General features: G+C 37.3%; 1 long non-coding RNA gene across 1 annotated transcript; it reads left to right on the plus strand.

Annotated features, from left to right (window-relative positions):
- Positions 1-763: 763 nt before the first annotated feature.
- Positions 764-4,427, plus strand: LOC125691320 (uncharacterized). Its single transcript, XR_007376079.1, has 3 exons — positions 764-855; positions 3,391-3,471; positions 4,395-4,427. It is a non-coding gene; the product is annotated as an uncharacterized LOC125691320 (long non-coding RNA).
- The last annotated feature ends 16,849 nt before the right edge of the window (positions 4,428-21,276 follow it).

Genomic DNA, 21,276 nt, shown 5'->3' on the forward strand with positions numbered 1-21,276 from the left:
GTTCCATCACCTTTAAAGGGATGGAAGTGAGGCCTTTGGCCTGTAGTTTCCTGGATCATCTTTCCTGCCCTTTTGAAGACTGGAATGACATTGGCTGTCCTCCAGTCTTCAGGCACCTCTCCTGTTCTGCAAGACCTTTCGAAGATAATAGAAAGCAGTCTGCCAAAACTCTGCCAGCTCCTTCAGCACAAATGGCTGCATTGCATTAGGTTTCAATCTGGAAATATCATGAATTCCACATACTGCTGTAAAATGTATCTAGTGTTCAAATCAGTTCACTGTCATAAAGAGGAGTCTTCTCTAAAGTCGCCATTATCCAGAAGATCGGCTCTTTTACCAGGCTGCTAACCCACCTTTGAAATGGCAAAATAAATAATCTTTGCCCATAATGCTTAGTAGCTTCCTCTGACTAAAAGGTCAGTCAAAGCAGCTTTCTTCATATTGATCCTTTTATAGCACTGCTTGAAACAACCTATAAAGTCTTATTCCCATTCCTTATGTGTGCTGAATTAAGAGAATGGCGGTCAATTTAGTCTTGTTCAGTTAGTTTTGATTTATATAAGTCTTCTCTGATCAAATCTCAGAAAACTGTTCCTAACTGGCAGTGGTAGTATTCTAAGCATGCATATGGGAACATGACCTGAACCAACGATTGAACACCTGGTGAAAGGATATAGCCAGGGAGCTATATATGGGAGCACAGGTGGAAGCAGTTTGCCTGGATGACCGGAAGGGGTGGGTCCAGGATCTGCCTCTCCCTAACCTCATTTAATTGCTGGCAGCCAAATGGGACACATCTCTACTTGGAGGTTGTCTCCTTTGGAGTGTTTGGTGAGCTCTAATCCTTGGAAAAGTGTAAGCAGTTTCTTCTTTATTTACTGGATTATGACCTCTACCTTTCTTCAAGTATCCAAAACTGGTTTAAAGCAGCTATGTGTTTAACATATTACGTGATTTGAATTATAGTTTGAAGATAGATTGATTATAGATTGAATTATAAGTTATATTTTCGCTTTCCTTTTCATCTTGGATGCTATTACTATTACATTTCTGGGGCTGTAAGTAGTTATGGAAAGACTTTGGTGACTTATAACCTGTGAGCTATGGTTTGAAGACCAGTAGCTTTATGTTATTATCGTATGCTAGTATGAGTAGATTACATGATATATCTGAAGAAAAGAGTAGTGGCTGAAAGAGCAGACAACACGCTACACCCTGTGCACACAGGGATTTGCCTCATCCATATGTTAAAACGTATGCTGCCCTCTGCAGGTCTGTACCCTTTTCTGCTAGTACTATTTCAACAAAAAATTATGTTCCTAGGTAGTATTCAGCCAAAATTTTTCCTCAACACCCATGTTGTATTCATACAGAGCTTTATAAATGATTAATGTGCGAATTGAACCCTTAGTAGGCTACTTAGCTTTTTGTAGGGCTTAGAATTTAATATATGGACTACTGAACTAACTAATTACTGCTGTAGTTGCACCATTCTATTTTTCACCACATAAAAAATGTTACCATTAATTTGAAGTTAATGGAATTTCAAGGCTAATGTGGTCTATCACTATGAGGTTTTTCTCATATCTGGATCATGAATCATATGATAGCTTGGGTTAGAGTGGACCTCAAATATCATCTATTTCTTACCCCCTACCATTGGAAGCATTGCCAATCACTATGTTAGGCGCTATGTAAGGCAGCACCTCACCGTTTTCTTGATTCCCTCTATTATCTAATGTAAATCTGCCCTATTTTAATTTAAAACCCTTATTCCTCCCACCCCTCATCCTATCACTCTGAGACCATGTTAAAAAGTCTGTTTCCCTCCTTTTTATAAAAATCACAAAGTTATAGAACTGTAGAGGTTGAAAGGGACTTCTGTTATGTCCAAGCCTCCTGCTAAAGCAAGTTTCCTACAGCAGGTCAGACAGGTGGCAGTTCAGGTTTTGAATATATCCAGAAAGGGAGAACCCACAGCCTCTCTAAGCAGCTTGTTCCAGTGCTTTGTCACCCTGACAGTGAAGAAATTCTTTGTGTTAGCATGGAACTTCTGTGTTCTGGTTTCTGCTTATTGCCCCCTTTTTCTATTGCTGCACACGCCACCAGAAAGAGGTCCATCCCCATTGACTTGACTCCTGCATTTTAGTTACTTATAAACAGTTACAAGATCAACATTTATAAGCTCCCTTTAAGTATTGGATGGCTGCAGCGTGGCTTCACGCTGGAAAAAGCCCAGCTCCTTCCACTGTACTTCACAGGAGAGATGTTTCATCCCTCTGATAATCTTCATGGCTTTCATCTGAAGATTTTGGAAAGGTTTCACATCTTTCTTATGCTGGGGGCCTTAGACGTGGGTGCAGTACACCAGATGGGGCCTTACGAGAGCAGAGTAGAGGGGGACAACCACCTCCCTTGTGCTGCTGGCCACCTCTTTACTCTGCATCTCTACTGATGCAGCCTAGGATACTGTTGGCCTTCTGGGCTGCAAGTGCTCACTACTGGCTCATGTTGAGTTTTTCATCTACCAGCACCCCTAAGTCTTTCTGGACAGAGCTGCTCCCAAGGACTTCACACAGTCTGTATACGTATCTGGGATTTCACTAACCGAAGTGCAACACCTTGCTGAACCTCATTAGGTTCACAGAGGCCTACTTTTTGAATTTGTTCAGATCCCTGTCACGGAGTTAACTAGATCAATCTATGCCCCTGCCCCCCTCTCCCCCAGCCCCACAAAATGGGGAAGAAAAAAAAAAAATAAAAAATGCGGCAATGATCTATGGAGGAAAACTTATTTTACTAACTATGATATCAGAATGCAAGATAACACAATATAATACAATCTAATTGAAATTGAGACTAATAAATCAAATAAAATAGGAGAGAGAGAGTTCCTGAGACCGAGTCAAACCTGAAAAGCTTGGAATGGCTAGGAAAGCACCCTCCAGCACCCACTGCAAGGCAGTAAGAGATGGCCCCACCCAGAAGGGCCAGATCCCATGACTTCTGTAATGTACAGGAATAGGTACCTGGAATTGGAGCATTAATAGTTTAACTCCCAGTGCACTACATGATGTTATGATGAGGAATACTGAGAACCAAAAAACATAAAACCATGACAGTCCCTTTGGATGGCATCCCTTCCTCCTGTGTCATCAACTGAAGTACTCAGCTTGTATAGTAGCATAGTAATAGTATCACTTTCTTTTGTTTAAGTAGCAGATATTTTTATAGTTGTGTTTCATCGTAATTGTTTAATGCATGGCAAAATATTAAGAGTAATTTTATCAAAATACATTCAAATTAATTCTATGTGTTGGCAGTATTGTTTAAAATTGTAAAGTAGTGCCACTGAAAGCTTGTAGTTAACTCCTGCTTACCCTCAAACAGGGCCAGTCACATTTTCATCAGAATGCAGCAAGCACTTTCATCGACTGTATCACAATACAAGGGACTGCTCAACACCAGCTTGTAAGTAGCAACTAAATAATTTAGAATTCTGTGATATTTGTTTTAAAGCAACCTGCTTTCTGCTTTTCCTGCTTGGTTTTTGATGTGCTGATCCTTCCAGAAGTTGTGTGGTTTTGTTTTTTTGTTTTTGTTTTCTGTAGAATACTGCTGAAGTATTTACACAAGGTCTTCTAATGCACAACTTTTTTTTCTATGTTATCCATATATCACTACCTGCCACAGAATGTCTAAGGATGGCTTATTTCCTCTCCTGCTGATATGGTTATATTTTTTTACACATATTCCTTGAAGCACTGATCCCAGGTTGACACTCAGTCTCTTGCTGTTTGGAGCACTTTCTGTTAAGTTTTCTGTTAAGAAAGTTATAAAGCAAGAGAAGAATATTTCACTTCCTTGTTACCAAATAGTTAGATCTTTCGATTGGAAAAGATGGCAGTGGCTCAGGGGCCACTTGAAACAAGGGGTCTTTTGAACTAACAACACCAGAGTGGGAGAACAAGTCCCTCTAGTCTTATTGTTAGAAGGTTTATTTAGACATGAAAAATACGGATTCCTATCAAAGTCAATAGTAAGTGGAACAATAAAAAGTTTGAGAGTCTGGTGTCAGAATACCTCGTAGTCTGCTTATTAGAATAACCTCCCAGATAATGAGTTAAGTTCCTTCAGGTAAATTTGGGAACTCAACTTTGTCTTAACACATCTTAAAAGTAGAAAATGAACTGTTGCCATCACTCACGTTTCCTTTAGAGCCCAAGATACAATAATGTATAATTTTGCATCTTGCACCCATAATGTAATGGATTTCCATCAGGGAATGGTTTTATTGTGTTGAAAGCCTGAAAATCCTACATTTATTTTTACAGTGTTTGAGAGTATCTGCCAGTTGAGATTCATTATTGCTGTTGGTATTTTTTGTTTTTTAGATTATAAAAGATGTGCAAGGTTGCTAACAAGATTAGCAATGAGCCCTCTGTGTACACAGTCCTAGGATGTTTGCTATGTAAGTATCATTTTTTCCTCACTATTCTTTTAAAATTATTTAATAGTCTAATGATTTATTTCACATTTGTACCTTCCTATTGCATGTGCACGCTGAAACATGATATAAATAGTGCATCAACATGGAACTCTGGCATTGCTATTAAGACTGGCTATATGGACATGGAAATATATGGCAGCACTGGTGTCTCTGATATAAATCCCATTGTATTGTCCTACCAGTCCTTGGTGGCACTGTAGACCTTAATTATGTTCTGGGTCACATTTTGCTGTCAAAACTTAGAGAAGACTAGTTAGTGAAGGTGAAAAATATATGAAGACTTGATCAATGCATTTCAATCCTTTAAATAAGAAGACTCTATTGTTAATGTATAAAAAAAAGAAGGTCTTGGTCTCATGTCTGCAATCTTAATAGATGCCCTATCACTTCATCATCAGGACCTCTTTCATTCTCGAATTTTGTTCTAAGAACTTGTCAAATGTTCTCTAGTCCGTTGACTATCAATGAGGTGTTTGCACATTTTATACTAATTTGAAAAACAGCACTGATTATTATGGGCCAAGATATATATATATATATATATAAAATCAGTGAAAATTGATGTATTTAAATTTCTTCAAAGGCTGTTTCCTCTCACAACTTCCTTCTGTCAAATACCGCCTGGATTTTGGTGGAGCAGTGTGTGTCACTTCTTCCTGAATCAAGACTTCAATTCATACTAATCAAGGGTAAAAAAGAGTAGGATATGAGTCAGTGTTAGTTAAGTTGATTTCCAAGAGGAGGTGGGATTCGTTTTGGTGTCTGTGCAAAAATGCTTAGAAGAATATGGCAGTAATTTGGTGCTGAGAATTTATTTTACTATTTATTTCCTTAACAATTTTCAATTTATTTTATAATTTATTTTCTTAACTATTTTCAGTCTGTTTTGCCTCTTGCCTTCTGGGTCTTGCACGTTGTTTTGAATCTATCAGGACACCAAACCTGAGGCTGGCTAACAGATGCTATTACTTTGTCAGGACTTTTTTTTTTGCCAGGAATCATTTCTGAATGTCCATTAGTTGTTATTTTTTGCTTTGGTTTGTTTTTTTACATCCCTGCAAAACTGTATGTTTTTTAGTTTTCTTATTCAAATCTCTGCATTCAGAAGCATCCTGGAAATCTCTGATTTTATGAGCTTTCATTTATCTGATCTGTTTTCCATTCATCTGTACCTCTTTACTCCTCTGGGTTCATGGCTTGGGCCTTTCAGAAACATTTCTGAGTGTTCTAGTACTTTTTTTTTTTTTTTCCCTTTTCTTTCAATCTGGTGAGTCAAAAATTTACTTCCATATTCACAGTACATAAGCCACTATCACATCCCATTTCCAGCTTTAAAATATGAAAGAATCGTGAGTTGTTCCTGAGTTGCAAAACCAGTTGTTCTAATTTGACTGTCACAAATATACTCTGATATGACATGTGGGAAAGGGAGGGTAAGCCATGTTAGCAGCTCATGTACACTGTGTTCACATAAAAATATCTCTAGGCTGACTTTTTCTCTACTCTGTTGAAAACAGAGAGAACATTACAGGAAAAAGCAGAGCTATGATCTGACTGTTTTCTAGCTTCCTCTGTGTTCCCTTGTGCTGTTCCTCCACTGGGTAGATGGAGTGGCTAGTTTCCGTGAGAGCTATCCAGTGTCTGCTTGAAACGGATGCATTTTTCTGAGAAAGATGAAGGGCAGCAGAAGCTCTTCTCTCTTCTCTCTGACTAAAAAGGGCAGTGCAGGAGTTGCATACATTACTCCCTTAATAACGCTGGATTTGTAATATGATTTAGCAATTGCATCTACTCCAGCTTTTGGCTGGAGGATCTGTTTTCCTCTCCACCCATAGCTTACAGTGGACTGGGTCCTAGCTGGTATTTTACATAAGGACTTTGCCTTTGCTTTAAAATCTTGAGAGACTCCTGAGATGCTCAGTTGACTGCAAGAAAGAAGGGCAACTGTTCTGTCAGATGCCTTAAAGCATTTCATCCTAGTGCACAAAAATAGGCTACAGTTTCCTCAGAACCAGAATTGCAGTGCTAGAACATGGATATTTTCTTCCTTCCCTTTCAAGTACCTGAGGAAAAAAAAAGGAGATGTGGTCTTTTCGTGTTAGAAACAAAGCATTGTCTTGGGAAATTGTTTCTCACATCGAAGTGGCAGCATGCTGCAGCAGGAGCCGAGGGGCACAGCCTCGGACTGTGCTTCAGCACCATGGAGAAGGTCAGGGAGGGTTGGGCTTCGAGAGTTTCTTTTAATTCAGATGCTTGCAAATGGCGGCGAAGCGTTTGATAGAACTCAGTGTCTGCAGATGCGTGTAACTATATTCGTGGAAGGCTTTCTTGTGAGATGTGCAGCATGAAGTGCTGTGTGTTAAACCTCTTTGCACCAACACTGAGCATTTACCATGGCCAAACTCATCAACGTTTGCAGAAGGCCAAGACACACTGGAAGTCTGGAGTGAAGACTTAAGCAATCCGCAGAAAACTGATTTAGAATCAGAATTATACTAAGCAGTCGTCTTCTGTGTTTTGAAACCAGTTATAAAATGACATGTCCTTTTATCTTGCAGACTTTCTACTAAGGAGAGAATTCTGATTTGCCAAGAAAGTGCCTTGAAATCTTCCAGGACAGAGAAGACATCTATTACCTTTTTGATTTATGACATTTTGTTACTAGATGCATTTTATTTTCATATATTTGTTGGACATTCCATATTTGTGTAAAACATTATTTTATTTTAATTTGTAAATTTGTTGCCTATAGTTCAGACAAGCCAATTATTTAAATACGTTGTATATAAAGAATACTAATAATATACTGATTAAATGCTATAATCATATGCAGGGAGTTAGAAAAATTTTGCTGTTTCTCTTGTTCCATTCTATTTACATCATTTTGCTCAGGCTCTTACTTTCATTATTTGCACTAACTTGAAATGCAGAAGTCTATGTAACTGAAATCTGAATAAGCTGTGGAGAAGTTTTACTTGCCATGGAAGATATTTTATATTATGAAGCTTTGTTAATATATATATTATTGCGCATCAGAACAAAAAATGCTCAGAAATGCACCTTGCTTTCAGGAACAATTGTATGACTATTCTGGATTAACATCAGTTACATTTGTACTGGCACTTATGGAAAGAGTTGCAAATAATGTAAATATAAAGACTGGAAAACTGCAATGCAGTTTTGATGGAATAAAGAACATAAAAATAAACTATTTTCCAGGGGAGTTATTTACATTTATTAACAGATTCTTGTTTAACATGTAAACTTAACTAACCTTGCACAGTGGAAATAATTTTCCACTGAGAACTGCAAAGTACTGTGTTGAGTTTTTTGCAGCATTTCTTTTTAAGAGGTAAATTCTGTTCAATGGGACACCAATAAAAATGTGTCATTCACCTGCTGTGGACAACAGAAACCTTTTGTGTGAGTGAAGAGAGCATTATGAAAGAGCCCCATAGGAGAGAAAAAAGTGTCAAGTTGTCTGAAACTGGAGAATAGGATGAAAGCTTTTATCTTGCAACACATCAAGCCTTCCTATTTGTGAGGAATCCAAAGCAGGGGTGCTAAATCTTATTTAAATTGTGACGATGGCACTTAATACTCGTTTATCTCAGCTGTTCTTTTGTTTTTTTTGTTTTTTTTTTTTGTAAGCTTTACAAAGATTTTTTTGATTGCTTTACAAATAACTCTGTATGAAGTGAGAAGTGAGAAATTTATGGTTAGGTGTTGAGTAACTGACAGTGCATGCTGATCATTGTGCTCAGGTCACAATTCTGTTCATTAATTGACTGTTCAGAAATTCTCCCTCAGAGTCAGTCTATCTTTTCCTCCAGTATAGGCTTCATGAGCTCTTCAACTTCTACGGACCACACTTCTCTGTGAACAGAATAGCAGGGAAACTTTGCTCTGGGATTCCTTGTCAAATAAGCATATAGACATCCAACTACCTTATTCTCACATCCAGAGGGGATTTGTTTCTTCTTTCTAAATTTGTCACTGGTTGTGACACCAGTCAGTTCAGTTCACACCTTCTCCAGGTAAGGTCATGTTCTGCTTGGGCAACAATATATTTAAACAACTGTTTGAAAGCTGCTCCTTACTCACAGCTTTTGAATTAGTTACTCTTTCTGTAGTCCTTGGAAGGCTGTCAAATGCCGTTTGTATTTATTCTTAGCAGTCATTTCTCAAACTTACTGCCACTGTATTCTTTTGACAAGAGCAAAGTTTTCAAGCCTTGTTCTAATCCATGTGGTAAGGAGTATTCATACTGAAGATACAAAAAGTAGGAAAAATCCTTTTTTCTGAATGGTGAGATAGGTAACCAAAATAGAGAGCAGAGGCTCTGAGAAAAGCTTCTGTCTTTAGTTCTTTAGTCTTGCTTTTTTTTTTTTTTTTTTTTTTTTTCCTTTCCCCCCACTCTTGTTTGTTTTCATCTCTTCCTTCATCCCTCTTGTCATTTCTCAGGAAAGGTTTAATGAAAATAATGAAAGGAGAAGCGAAAAAAACAAAAAGTTCTCTTCTGATAAGTTTTTTGGGAAATGAGGACTAATTATAAAACCTCAGTTGGTTTGTCTAATGCAGTTTCTGGGCGTTAATCTAAGAGCTTCACTAATCAAGAGCTTCACCTTATTTTGTCAGAATAAAGTCTTATTGAGCACTCAACTCCTACTTCTGGGAAGATTCACAAATACTATAGAGATACTAAGCATAGATTCATGCACAAAATTAAAATTTTGTTAAAAGGGAAAAAAGTGTATGAAAAGAATTATGGAAGGCAAAGCTTCCATTCGTCTACTTTCCAAGAAGTTTTGTAGATTATGGTTTGGTTTTGGGTGGTTTGGTTGATTTGATTGTTTTGGTGCTTTTATTTTGTTTGAAAACAAGATAATCTGAGTCAGCTGTGGCATGTATTCTTTTCTTTTTGGCCCTAGAGACTTTTTGTTCCTCAACATGCTTTGAATGGCTGGAATTTAAGCTAGGTATAATGTACTCTCCCTCTATTATTTCACTGTTCTTCACTGTACTGCTTAGATGTAAAGTTACTGAAGTTAGGAGTATAAAAAAAATAACCAAGTTGAGTAACAGAGTAATTATACTATTTTAACTTTTTGTTTTAAAGCTTGTTAATGGTCCTAAATTGTAGGGACCAATTTTGGAAGGTGGTTATTTGAAAGCAGGATGAAGAACCATGTGCCTTAGAATATGAGAGGAGATGCTTTTAAGTAAGCTTTGCATTTTTCCAAATTAAGCAACCCATTTGTGTTTTCTCTTCCAACATTCCTTCAGTTTTTTCCCTATCATTAAACTGAAGTAACAGTTTGGCTTTGAAAATAGGATTTGCTGACGGTTTTCCTGTAAGCATGTTTTCCTTTCACGTTCAAGAAGTTCTGTCTAATTTCTATCCTCTTGATCATATATGGGATTCCAAAACCACTCAGATCTAGTAGCAGAAATAAAGATAGTAAACAGAAACAAAGGTATTTCTTCCGACATCAGAACAACCAAGCACAGGAAGATTTAGTGGGAGAGAGTTGGAACATCTAGTTTGGTGAAGAGGGCTAGGATGAGTGGCTGTTGTGCTGGAGAAGCAAGCATCCACAGAATCACAGAATGGTCCTGGTTGGAAGGGACCTCAAGGATCATGAATCTCCAATCCCCCCTGCCACATACAGAGCCAACAACCTCCACACTTAGTACTAGACCAGGCTGCCCAGGGCCCCATCCAACCTGGCCTTGAACACCTCCAGGGATGGGGCATCCACAACCTCTCTGGGCAGCCTGTTCCAGCACCTCAACACTGTCTGTAAAGAACTTCCCTCTGATATCCAACCTAAATCTTCCCTCCCTCAACTTAAAACCATTTCCCCTTGTCCTGCAGTTATCAACCCTTTCAAAGAGTTGATTCCCCTCCTGTTTGTAGGCTCCCTTTAGGTATTGAAAGGATGCAATGAGGTTACCTGGCAGCCTTCTTTTCTCCAGGCTGAACAAGCCCAGCTCCCTCAGCCTGTCTTCGTAGGGGAGGTGCTCCAGTCCCCTGATCATCTTTGTGGCTCTCCTCTGGACCCTTTCCAACAGCTCCCTGTCTTTCTTGTACTGGGGTCTCCAGACCTGGACACAGTCCTCCAGATGGGGCCTTACAAGAGCAGTGTAGAAGGGGACATTCACTTCCCTGTCCCTGCTGGTCACAACCAGCCTAACCATTCTCATCATTCCATGGCCAGATGCTGTCTGCACTGGAGCTGGGCTGTGAAAGATGATTAACATGAAAGGAAATGAAGGAGAGATGAAAATAAAAATGATAGACAGCACTTACTTCACTGCAGTATGGGATTGAACTTCCTAAACTAATATTTGCTGCTGGCCAATGTTTCCAGCAGAGGGCCACGAAGATGATAAAGGGCCTGGAGCAACTCTCTTATGAGGAAAGGCTGAGCAACCTGGGTCTGTTCAGACTTGAGAAAAGAAGACTGGAAGGGGATCTTATCAATGTCTATAAATATCTAAGGTACAGGAGGCAAAAGGATGAGGCCAGATTCTTTTCAGTGCTGTGTAGCAATAGGACAAGGGGAAATGGCCACAAACAGAAGCATAGGAAGTTCCTACAAATGTGCATAAGAACTTCATGGTAAGGGAGACAGAGCACTGCAACAGGCTGCCCAGGGAGGTTGTAGAGTCTCCTCCTCTGGAGAAGACCTCTCTTCAAAACCTGCCTGGATGCCTATCTGTGCCATCTGATCTAGGGAGCCTGCTTTGCTGGGGGGTTGGACTTGGTGATCTCTAGAGGTCCATTCCAGCCCCTACAATTCTGTGATTCTGTAATTCTGTTTCATTTCTTCTCCTCTTCGTTAACCCCTTTATACAGTTGAGCTTATCACCTAGTCTTGGACACTTACTTCCTCTTTGTCCCCATGAATATGAAAGTCCTATCACCTGCTCATAGACAGTTCCAAAATGAGATACGAGCTATTATTATTAAAAATCCGCCAGGTCAAGGTTTATGAGGGCATAGAAGAGATGAATCCAGAAGCAAAAAAGTGTATAAAAATTTACTAAGCTTTCATTGTAGCTTCACTGTAAGAAAATGATACTCATTTTCTGTCATGTTCTGATAAACTAATATATGCCATTTGCTATCACAAAATTTCCCATTTGACTCAGGAATATCTATTATTTTTAACAGTTTATATCATACCAGAACCATTTTACCATCCATGTGGATTGATTTTGCCATGGGTGAGTGTGATTAATTTAGCTTTGATGTTAGTTTGTCCATAATTCTAGTAATATTTGCATTAGTATTTGATTCATTGGCCTATTTGCACTATCAGAAAATTTTTGTGCAGGACTCACCAAAGTTTTCAAAAACAACAGCTACAGCACTCGCTCTGCCATGGTTGATATTCACCTTTACTTAATGCACAACATTGAAGCCCTCAACATACAGAAGTTTATACACAGAATACTGTTATTGTTTTCTGTGATATCTATCTAGTGAATGTGGAAAGCACAGGACTATAATAGTGTCTTAAAAATGGAACATGAAGATAAGCTGTGACAATTATACAGGTAGCTGAAGAAGGATCTCAAGAGATCATACGCCAGCTGTATATACAGTGCTGATGGTGCTCCTCTGTGTCAGCTACCTCATTGCTATGGCATTACATCTAATGTAGGTATCTAAACCTTAATATTTCCACCTGTATTTTTAATTTCTTGGGTAAAATTTTTCACTGGTGCTTTTTGATAATACTACTGATCTTTGGAATGAAACAATGCCAGATAAAAAGTAAAAATACAAATGAAAGCTGTCTCCCTGATCTTCTAGAACACTTGAGGAACTGGCAGGGTTTAATGTTGTAGCAAAAATACTAAGTCAGGGCTTGAAGCAGCGATTGAGCACCTGGTGAGAAGGCAGGGCCAACCCAAGGGAGCACAGGTGCATGCAGTGCACCTGAGGGACTGGAAGATGTAGAGCCAGGATCCACCTCTTTCCAGAACTCATTTAAGGGCTGGCCATGGAGGTGAGAGTATTTTGCTGGAGGTCACTGCCTACCTGAGGCCTTTAAAGGGTAAGCAGCTTTTTTTTTTCTTTTGTTTCTGTGTCCACAGCTGCTGTATTTGGGCTTGTGCTTCCTGCAGCATAGGGCATTCTTACCCCATTATTGCTGTGCTTTTCATCACGTTGTAGCATCACAAATGTAAATTCTGTTTTGGAGATAGGGAAAATGATTTTCATGGGAAATTCTTATGGGAAGATTGTAGTTGCTATGAAAATTGGCATGGTTCTAATATACATAATATGCGTACAGAAATTGCTATAGAGTACTGGAAGAGGAGCAGGGTGCTAAGTGACCCATGCACTAAGCATTTGGATTTTTGAGTATTACAGCACTCTTGTGTAGCCAATGATGCTTTATTGAAGGGTGAAGAGACAGGAAGCTTGTAACATACTGAAATAGGCTTATATTTTTGTAATGGCAAGTTCTTAGGAGCTGGTCTGGAACACTAAAAGCTTGGTGATACCTATGTCCAGTGAAAGCTTCTACCATGACAGTTCACAACAGCAAAGTTTAGTATACTTAGCTTTATTTTACTACAGGATTTAAACTTTTAATAAAGCTTCTGATACAGAAGAAGTAAGAGTTGAAGCAGCTGAATGTTGGGGGGGAACTTTTCACTGCGCCTCACAAGGCTGGGCTGACTGCTGTTTGTGGTTCTGTCAGTTGTGCTTAGCCATCATTACCCTGAAGATGCAAAAATTTTCTGTAAGTTAGCCCTCTCTTAGAACTTCTATATGTCTAGTATATAGGGATAGACAAAACTATCTCTATCTACCTTCTTTAACAATCTCCTTATCTTTCACTGAGCACAATGCAGTTATAGTGCAGTCGGCAAAGAGCTTCAAGCATATTTTACTCTCTCCTTATGTTACTGGATGACACAAGTCAGTGTGCTATATGAAGTTGTTGTTTAATGTTTTTTGATTTCTAAATTTCTTTGAACTTGAGATATTTGGCAACTTTCTTAGGAATGACAATTTGTCCAACTTCCAGACAAATATTTGTAAAATGCATTGTATCAGGGCTTCATGTTTAAGCTGACTTGTGAGCTACTCAAAGTTATGTTTCCCAATTCAAAAGAGTCTGGATGAAGAGGATCAAGTTGTTCTCCATGATTACCAGTCACCTTGCTTTCTATATACTAGACTGTGAAATACAAAACGTTTGAATTTTCTGGGAGCAAGAGTATCCAAGTATACTTTCATTGTACTCTAGTGATGAAAAGTTGGAACTTGAGCCAAATTAATAAATAGCTAGATGAATAAATAGCTATAATCTATGTGGTTATTATCTAAAAATGGATACTTTGTAGGAAGTTATAAGAAAATATGCCATGAACATCATAATCTCTTCAGAAAGAAGACTAACTATCAATTACGTGTAATATATTGTAAGTTCATGAATTTATATCTCTCTTCAGTAAAGTGATGAAAGAAGCTGCCCCTTTCTGTTCAGTGTAATGGGAATACAAGGGATGTATCTTCTCTGGAATGTTTTGGTCAGAAATCCTATTTATTTAGCAGCCTTGAAAAATTTGACTTATTGAGTTGAATTGTATCTCCTTAGAAAACAGTTGAATGGCAGCAAGTCAGTTCTACAAAAACGAGGGATCTCTTTTTCCAAACCTCTTGTTTTTCTTTTTTAGCTGTTCTTTGTAGAAGTATCATATTCTACTGTACAGCTGTTCCTCATCTTCTGAACATTTTTTCTGTTGACATTAGAATTCTATTTTAGCATTTGTATTTTAAAACAATGACCAAATAATGCTATACTCCTTAATTCTATGTTCATTCTGAGTTTTTTTTTAATTTGCAAACTTATTAACATGAGATAAAACAGTGTATCTTAGTCATGGCATGTACTTCATTACACTAGAACTGAGCTAGAATCTCCCTGGGCTCAGAACAGAAGTAAATGCTGATGCCAACTGAAGAACTACTTTTCCTCAAGGAAGAAAAAGTAACTTATGTTCCAGTGATCATGGAAAAGGCAGAAGTTCCTAGAGATGATTAAACCAGCATCAAACTGGAATCATACTAAACTTAAAAAACCAACCAACCAAACAAAAAAAAACAGGACAGTATAAGATGGCATGACTGAAAATGTACCTATTAAGTGTGTGGACACAAGGTAGAGTAAACTTACCTCTTTTCTACTTAAAGGAATAATCAAGACTGTAAAAACATATCCAGATATTCAAGATATGCCCATGCAGGAGCTGTCAGAAACCTGCCATCTCAGCTGTAAGCCCTGTAACTGGTATCCCAATTCAGTGAATAAAAGACTTGTTGGTTTGCTTCAGTTTTAATTTTTACAGCATAAAATGGTGAACTATGTAATGTTTTTTAATGTTGACAATACATGTGTAGAAGAACAAGGTGGAGAAGAAAAGGTATGTGATGTTTTCAGTAGAATATCTTGTGGACGAGGGAATGCATATTCCAAGGCATCTTTCCAGCTGGTGCTGTGCCCAGAAAAGAAAACCCTGAACCTTCTCAATATGTGAAACTGCTTCAATAAATCTGGCTTACACAAGTGTTTAAGTTTATTAAGACTTCAGTGTCTGAAAGCTACTTGGAATTATTGCTACAGCTGGATTATAACATTCTTTCACTGGGCCAGTATTCTTTCCTCCATGGAAATCTCATAACTTATGTCTAATTCATCATGACGATTGCTAGCTTTGAGCCAGAGAAGGCACATGCACTATAATATTCTTGTCGTGTGGAATTGTTATTTTTAAAAGTAAAATAAGGTCTAAAAATAGTTTGCAATATGATATTTGCAAAATATCTCAAAGAAGATAACTAGATAAATTTTCCAGTGGAAGAATCTGAATCTCTACATCTTTCATTTCTAAATTGAATTTCTTTAGCCTCTTAACTGGACAAAATGCAATGGTAAAAAAAATTCACATGTAATATTGAGACTTGACTCACCTTCTGTGATTTATCCCTCTCACTGATAAAACTGAGATTAATTTCTTCTTTCCTGTCAGAAGGTAAAAAAGGAGCTGGAGAGTTGGGAGAAGAAGAGATGGGACTTGACAAGGCGCAATCAAATTAATAATGTCACAGCTTTTATTCATGATATTTTAACTTATCCACATATTTTGGAAAATGTATTCTGGTATTTCTGTGGCTTTTCTTCATGAAAAAATACGTGTTCTTTACTTTCACCTTCTCCTTTATCTATCTTCTACTGCAAACTCAGTTTTGTGAACAAGGAAGTACTGTTTGTTTTGTACCTGACAGAGCAATGGCAGAGGCTGCCCAGAATCTGTGTGTGGGATCTGCTCCTCAGAGACCTTAAGAAGCTGCCTGGACATGGCCTTGAGCACCTGCTATAGAGTCCCTTCTGCAGCAGGCATTGGTCCTGATGGACCCAGAGGGCATGGCAAGCCTTGGATAACCTGAGATTTGCTGATTCTGTAATAGATTGCAAGTTTGAACAAATGAAAGATTAGAAATTATGGGAGAACAGGCTTATTTGCTTCATTGCCTCACAGACCTTAACTGTCATGGACTATATTAGGGGTACAACATGAAGAATTCACACTGATTGGTCTTGTTATTTTTCCCCCATCAAATTCTAAGCACATTTATACACATAGGTTGCATGTGACACAGGTGAATTCAATCAGCCTTTCTTGAAGAAAGCAGTATGTGTTTTGATTTTAATACTGCTGGGAAAACTGCTGGGATCTCATTTTTCTGTGTTCTTTATATGCTGGGTTTTTTTGTTTGTTTGAGTAGCACCCAAATGCACATTCAAACAAATTAGAAATAGCTAACAAGCTGATTTTGAATGAATTGTTAATGACAATCTGTTACTAATTGGGGATGTTGCTGAAAAGGATGTTGCCTGCAAAGAAATTGATGTTTTAAAGCCTATTAGATACTTCTGATTTTTTATTTGGAAATATGAAGTTACTGTTAGTAAAAATCATGTTAAATAATCACATAAATGTGATGATCACATGGATTGTCAGATGACAAGACTGATTTATAATGCATTGCTTTAATATTAACAAAAGCAAGGCTGCATATCTATGAACACAAAACAGACCATATAAATAGAATGAAGGATTATATCCCAAGAACTCTGAGAAGAGTCCAGGTTTCATATTAGATGTGTTAAAATGCTTTTATCTGAGAGACAAAAGTGGTGCTATGTTTGTAATATGTAGCATCGCTCTAGCTTATCTGTGTGGCCTTATATCTGGACGTTACCTATATCTTGTCTATAGAGCAAGGAGGTAAGTACATTTGTTGCATGTACAGACAGAATACAGGGAAGGAATACAAATGTCTGAAAGTTGGATAGCGTATGTTAGAATGAGAGAATTAAAGGGCTCAGTCTGCCTAGTTGGTTTTTAAAGGCTACAGAGTATTGAATAGATTTCCATGTTTAATTACTTTCCCAAGGGAAAGCACAAAGGGACTTCATAAATTTTTACAGAGTTACAATACAATAGACCAAAAGCTGGAAGCTGTTTTTATGCAGATTCAAATTTGTAATGGTCTTAAATCACTAATAATCTGTTTGAAATGTTAATCTATCAAGAGGTATGATAAAGTCTCTGGAAATATCTAGAAAGAATTAAGGATGGGTGCTTTTTTTAAGAGATACACTAGTTTAATCATCAGGCTAATTAAATAGCTAAACAAATTAAGATGTGTTAACCTGAAATGTATAAAAAGTTGGATCGTCTAATGATCTTTTTTGTCCTTAAACACTATGCTTTTTCTTCCTGTTTCTTTCTAAATGGGATTTCAGGAGGAGACTGGCAACAGCTATAGTCTATAATTAAGTACAGTCTTGGAAAACATGATAGACTGATTTTTCTTTTCAGCAGGAAAATGCCATTTTATTGATGCTGTACAAGTACCACACAACCTTAAAGACTCTAATTTCAGTTGCAAAAGCACTTTTGTCTGAAGCGTCTTCATTATACCTGGTTAAAGAATAAAACTGTTTTGATTAACATTTCTCCTCCCTACTGAAATTTAGATTTCCTAAAAATTAGTGATCTTTCTTAACAACTTTGTTCTAGGTACAGAAATGGCAAGGATGAGCCAAATATCTCTGTTATTGTTTCATTACTTATTAATATATGTAGTTTTGGCTTTCCTGGCTTAGTGGCTGATGGGAGATTACATATATGTGAAACAACTATTTTATGTAACTTTTTTGAAAGTTGAAAGAACATGGTGATATTTTTCTTTAGTTTAAAACTTTTTAAAACACTTCCACATTTTCCCATCAGTATTCTAACACTGTATTTGATGTGTGTTTAATGGCTGATCATAAGTAGCTTTGCAAGTCCTGTGCACTTGCTAAGGAGAAAGAGTTGACAAAGATGCTGTCTCTCCAGAGTGATTCAGACTACCAAATATCCAGGTAGTCTTACTGTACTATGACATTTAATCACATGAGGATAGGAATCAGGTTATGATTAAAAACTCCCAATCCAATAATTACTTACAAAATAAGATAGATCTGGCACTTTAGAAGGTTTTTTATTATTTATTGCATACCTAGAAAAGAAACAACAAACAGTCTTTGGCCTAATTGTTCACTGCAAGAAATCATTACTGGCAGTATTAAAAAATTGCAAATGAAAAGCAAGGTGATATTTTAAGCACTAAATTTAAGTACTTTGCCATCACCTGTTTCTGATGTCTCACTGTACAAAAAATATAGGAATAAGGAAGTCCTAATAGAAGTATTTACTTCGGCTGCCATGGAATATGTTATGTATTCTCTTCCATGCTGAACATGAAGGTCTACTACATAAATGTCTGCTATTGTCTAGAACAGTTCCCATAGTCTTGGCTTGTGATGAAAGTGACTTTCTCTCTATGGCCTGTTTCCCATCTGGCCATATATAAGTCCCTGCATGCCAGATATCTGCTCCATACATCCTTTGTGTATTTGAGTCATAACAAGGATCAGCTGATATAAAACATGAAGAAGGACACGATGAAAAATCATGTTCACAGGAGCGTTATGACTGCAGGGGGCAGTTTTGCACTAATTCACATCAGTGGTGTGTGTCTTCAAAGAATGTGAAGCTAGGATTATGTGATGAACTCGTTCATCATATTCACTGTGCCATACCTATTCTGCAACAATAAAGCATTTATCTTTACCATTTGGTCTTAAGGATAATTACGTGGACCATCATTTAGGAAAATGCTCTATTCTGTCACATCGATGTGCTTTTCAAACCAATTTCTCCAGTTGCATTAATAGCTCTAGTGCTCTGGATCATAAGTGTAGACTGCTATGTGTTATGAAGGATACTCTGACTTCTCAGAATACTGGTGAGCATGGGCGAATAGTCCAAAAACAGTAGTGTGGATTGTAGCCTTTCATTTAAATAAATCTGTGTTCAGTATGTTAGTAATATGCTCTTTTAGTGATCTACTTAGAACTTCTGTTACATTTGTGTCTTGTGTTGTCAGCCAGAAGTACTGAACACACCATGCAGTAACGCATTCATTCAAGGATCACTGCTGTCTTTTGCTCACAACAGTTCAACACTTTGAGACTCTACCCCTAGATATCTTTATCTGAATGTAGGACAACTGAGTCCTGTATGTGTGTAGATGTGTTACTGCTCTGTATTAAAAAGAGGTCATGACAAGGTCTGAAAATCCCTTTGATCCATCAGTGTGCCAAGAAATTATTACCAGTGTAATCTACTTAATGGATGCTCAAAAGGAAAGCAATTCTTTCATAACTTATTTTCTGAAAAATCTTCTGTTTTCTTGTGGAGAAAAGTAAGTGATAGAATTTATTTCTTAATTTTATGTTACTCTATATCTTTTTTTATTATTGTTTGATGGTTTTCTATCTGTAAACCATCCTTGCAATCATAGCTTAAGTGGTTAAGTTACAAATTACTTTTCCTACACTTGGGCATACAGAAATACAAAGTTTATATAATTCCTGTGCTTTTTCTTATTCCTGTGTTACTTTTGGAATAATTTACGATGGTTCTCAAGATGGTAAAAATATTTTTTCTGAAATCTAGATGGTTTAGGTTAAACTTTCAGTTGGTTCACCTAACTTCTCTATCTTAAGAAAGCTGCAAATTCTGATGTTGCTTGCTTGCTTATGTTACCAGCTGCTTTGCCCAAAATCAGCAACCAAGGCTGGAAAAATAATTTGGGCTGTGTCTCTTTTGTTTATACTTCTGTCCCCCCAAAACAATGCTTCAAATTCTATACATCAAGACATTCACAAATATTCTTTAAGTAGAAGCATTGCTGGATAATACTGAGTTTACTCCTGAAATTTTTTCATGTGTACAGTGCTAAATGCATCCTATCTAAATTAAGAATAAAGCTGTATGATTTCCCTACACAGTAAAAGGAGAAAGAGATATGGAGGTATTCAGTAACTTTAGATAAATCCAAAATCTGCTATCTAACTGAAAGAACTTGTTTTTGCATTAATATATCTATAGTAAAGACATTATTTTCCCAATCTGATGAAGTTGGATAGATAACACCTGGTGTTATGTAGTAAACAAAAACAACAAAACAAACCAAGCAGATGAGAAATCACTGGTGTCATGAGGAAGAAAAGAAACAAGGAGAAAGGAGGATAGATGATTTGTGGGTTGCTATGAACATGTTCCTCCTAAATGAAGTAGGAAAGAATATCTGATGTAAAACACAGTAATTGATCAATTTGTTTGTAAGGAGAAATTATGTTAGTTTTTCCATTTGATGCAGGGGATATATATGCAAGGCACAATTAATTTTGGTGTTCATGTTTGGTTTTTTTGTTTGTGTTTAATGAGAATGGATGTGTAGTCCTTAAACATATGAGGAAAGGAAGAATGTGTCCAAAGAGTGCATTATCAGTCTAAAGGGAGATGGGGCAAAGACAAAGTATTCAGGATAAGGCTGAGACTAAATGATAGCAGGAATGGGGGAAGGACCATGACCATGGAATTCACTGAACTCAGCTGCAAGTAGCCTATGAGACAGAAAATACTCTTCCTGTTGATTGCAAATAGATACCTCCAATGTACACTTCCTAGTGAATAGCTCAGAAAAGGAATCGCTAGATGTGGCTGATTACCAAAAATAACATGCTGCTACATTGGAGTTGGTGTAAACTGAATCAATGTGTGCTAGGTCAATTAGTAACACCGAAGTAAAGAATAGTATATGGCTTCTCTGGCTCAGGAGATAAATGAAGCACAAAGAACTACGGCAGAAAATGCTTTGATGTCTCCCATATCCAATGAAAGTGTGTGATGCATCTTAATGCCAATTTAGTGCGGAATCTTCAAGTTCAGCTGGTCTGGGTAAGTCTACCTCAAACAGATTAATATTTCCTTAAAGATGAAATAGGTTAGAAATAATTCTGTTCTTTTATTTTTCTTTATTCTCCTGATTTTGCCAGCAGAACAGATTAATATCATTCTCTCCACTGTCCAAAATTTAGTATTGATTAATGTCACAGCACTTACTAGTCTCCATTTATTTATGCACTTCTCAATTTAGTGGTTTGCTTATTTGTTTGCTTGTTTATTTTTAATAAAATGAGAAACTGGTTTTCTCAATTGAACACTTGACTGTATTATTTCTAAAAGGCAAGCTCTTTGTTTTTCCGAATTTGGAATCATTTTTTATGATTTTGAAAAAGGACACTCATTTCCTCAGTCATGTCTGGTTTTCTGAA

Source organism: Lagopus muta, chromosome 3 (genome assembly GCF_023343835.1).
Source record: "Lagopus muta isolate bLagMut1 chromosome 3, bLagMut1 primary, whole genome shotgun sequence".
NCBI classification, from domain to species: domain Eukaryota; kingdom Metazoa; phylum Chordata; class Aves; order Galliformes; family Phasianidae; genus Lagopus; species Lagopus muta.